This window comes from Peromyscus leucopus, chromosome 23, assembly GCF_004664715.2.
Source record: "Peromyscus leucopus breed LL Stock chromosome 23, UCI_PerLeu_2.1, whole genome shotgun sequence".
NCBI lineage: Eukaryota > Metazoa > Chordata > Mammalia > Rodentia > Cricetidae > Peromyscus > Peromyscus leucopus.
Genome location: NC_051082.1, coordinates 24245488 through 24248715, shown reverse-complemented (window position 1 = coordinate 24248715; position 3228 = coordinate 24245488). Strand labels below are relative to the sequence as shown.

Genomic DNA, 3228 nt, shown 5'->3' with positions numbered 1-3228 from the left:
GAGCAAGAGAACAAGGACAGGAGGATGCTAAGGGCCAGCTACCCAGCTACACAGCCAGCCACTGAGGAAGAGTAAAAGTAAGATTTACAGAAGAAAAGGAAAAAGCCCAGAGGCAAATGGTAGATGTGATAATTTAAAGTGAAGGAAAGCTGGCAAGAAACAAGCCAAGCTAAGGCCAGGCATTTATAATTAAGAATAAGCCTTTGTGTGTAATTTATTTGGGAGCTGGGTAATGAGCCCCCCAAAAAAGTAAAAAACAATCAACAACATCTTGATCTTCTTGTTCTACTGGATGCCATGACATGAACAGCTTTACTCTATCATAACCATTCTGCCATGATGTTCAACCTTCCTATGCACCCACAGCAAAGAGATGAAGTGACCACGGACCAAAGCTGTGAGCTGCAGGAACCTTTTCCTTTTTGAAGTTGCTTTACTCAGATGTTTTGTCATAGTAACAGAAAGACAATTGACAAAACACCTTCAAATATCTTAATTCTTGACCAAGTGTGTGGATGCATGTGTGTGTGTGTGTGTGTGTGTGTGTGTGTGTGTGTGTGCGCATTCATGTACGTGTGTGTGCTTGTGTGCACCCAGGTAAACAGGCAGTTGTGTGCAATTGCATGTGGAAGTTAGAATTCAACCTTTCCTATAGCTTCTCAGATGCCATCCACCTTATTTTGTGAGACAAGTTCTCTCATTGGCCTGGAGCTCACCAAGTAGACTAGGCTGGTGAGTGACGCCAGATAGCCTCCTGTCTTCACCTCCACAGCACTGAAATTATAAGCGTGTGCTAGCATAGCTCACTTTCTTTTTTTCTCTTTAAGAGAATACTACATCTCATCTTCTTGATCTCGGGTACTCTACACAGTCAAAGAAACTTCTAGTAATGAACTATAGAGATGATCCCTGGAAATATAGTCTTTTATTTTCTTACCTTTATTACACCAGTTCATTCATTGTGTGTATACTTTTGTATGTGTGCACACACATGCACGTGCTCACATGAGCATGTGGAGGGCAGAGGATAACTTCAGGGAGTCGGTTCTCTCCTTCCACTGTGTAGAACCTGGGGTAGACACAGGTCATCAGATCAGGCAAAGGGCATCTTTATCTGCTGAGCCATCTCACTGTCCCCTTGTGTTTTGTTTTTCTGTCTGTCTGTCTGTTTGTTTGTTTTTGGAATGCATGCTAGGCAATCCATCCCTCTGCCTCTAAACTACATCTCCAGCCATGCTTTTGTTGTTGGTGGTTTTGTTTATTAACATGGGTTCTTAGGGATTGAACTGAGGCCCTCATACATACGAGGCAAGTGCTTGGCTGATTGAGCCATTCTCCCTAGCCACTCACATCCTAATTCTTCAAGAACCCATGTGCCCTCCAAGCAGCCTCTGCCAGAACTCATCCAGAGCTGGGCTCCCACACTATGCCTCTCCTTTGGCAGTGTGCGGGATTCCAGCCCTTCCCTGCAAATAGATGATCAGCCTCATTCCCCTGTTCCTTCCTTCCTCCCGTACTCTCTACCACGAGGGGCCACCTGAGAAAAGAAAATTTCATCTTCCACAAAGCCAGATTTATTCTTTGTTCGTTGCACAATACGGCGAAAGCCCAGATGAATTTTTCCACACTGGCCGGCACTTAGAAGCTTTTCATCCAGAGGAGAATGAAGAGGAGAACAATTTTCCTCATGTCTGTTTACTGTGGCCGTGGCACCGCGAGAAAACAATTGAAACATATAAACGACTGAAGGTGTTTTTTGGATGTAAAACAGGCAACAGATTTTTGCCCATTATCCAGAATCACAGCTTCTCTGAGATGAAAGGGGTTACAGGATCATATACTAGGCCCTCACTAGGTAAGTTACAACAGTATCTGAGATCATTTATTTAAAAAAAAAAAAAAGTTATGTGGGAGCCTGGGGAGATGATTCTGGAAGCAAAGTACTTTCTGCGCAACCTTGAGGATCTGAATTCAGATCCATGGTGCCTACTTAAAAGCCGGCTGAGGTGGCACGGGCTCACAATCCCAACACTGTGGAGGTGGTCGCGATGGGAGAATGGCTGGGGCTCACTGGCCAGCCAGACTAGGCAAGTCACTGTGCTCCTCATTCATCCAACCTGACTGGAGCTGACAGGCCACAGAGCTAGAGAGGATCGGTCCCCGACAGTACCACAGGACAAATGATAAAATGGTTGCTGCGGGATAGGGGTGGGCCCCAGTATGAGGTTCTGGTCTAACCTGCTTCAATGAGTGCAGAGCTGGACAACAAGGAGGAGAGTCCTCGTAGAGGCTTCGAGAGGTTTCACCAGAAGCAACACCCCTGCAATCCCAATACATGGGAAGGGGAAGCAGGAGGATCAGACATCCTAAGGTCGTCTTTGGCTACATGGTGAGTTTGAGGCCAACCTGAGTTATACGAGACCCTGTTAAGAAAGAGCGAGGGGGTTGGATGTATGAAGAAAGTCTAAGGAGTGTATCCAAACAGGACCAATAGAGAAAAGAGGAGGACCCAGGGAACCTATAAAACGCCCAAGCCAGCATCCCTCTGGCGGACTGCCAGCCTAAGGGCCCCTCCCATGCCCCAAAGTTTAGAGCTGTGACTTTTCTCTTTCTATGTGGCTTGGTCTTCTGTCTTTTCTGGTCATTCACTTCTTTGTCTGTACCAGGGAATGACTTCAGCAGGGCCTCCAGACGTCCACCATCAACGCTGTTAGGTTTTTTTTTTTTTTTTTTTTTTTTTTTTGGTTTTTCGAGACAGGGTTTCTCTGCGTAGCTTTGCGCCTTTCCTGGAGCTCACTTGGTAGCCAAGCCTGGCCTCAAACTCACAGAGATCCGCCTGGCTCTGCCTCCCGAGTGCTGGGATTAAAGGCGTGGGCCACCACCACCGTAGAGAAAGCTGCTTCGGACACCATGCTTCTCCACCATGGCGGACAGAAATCCCTCTAAAACCGTAAGCCAAAGCAGACCTTCTCCCCTTAAGATGTTCCCACCAGACATTTTGTCATAGTGACGAGTGACCATAATTAATGTACCCTGTGCCTGCACAGGAGAGTATTTAAGCCACAGCACTCAGGGTGCTTTTGTTTAGCCTTACAGATTTCCAATTCCTTCTAGACATCCCACTGCAAAGATCCTATTTCTCTTTGTGTTTTCAGAGCCAGGAAATCCTTCATCAAATTCAATAAATCCTCCTCTCTCCCTTCTAAGCCCTCATCTTGTCTGTTTTCT

The 3228-nt window shown here is 46.2% G+C and overlaps 1 pseudogene; it reads right to left on the bottom strand.

The window, feature by feature from the left end:
- Positions 1-742: 742 nt before the first annotated feature.
- LOC114693716 lies at positions 743-925 on the bottom strand (annotated as a pseudogene).
- Positions 926-3228: the final 2303 nt, after the last annotated feature.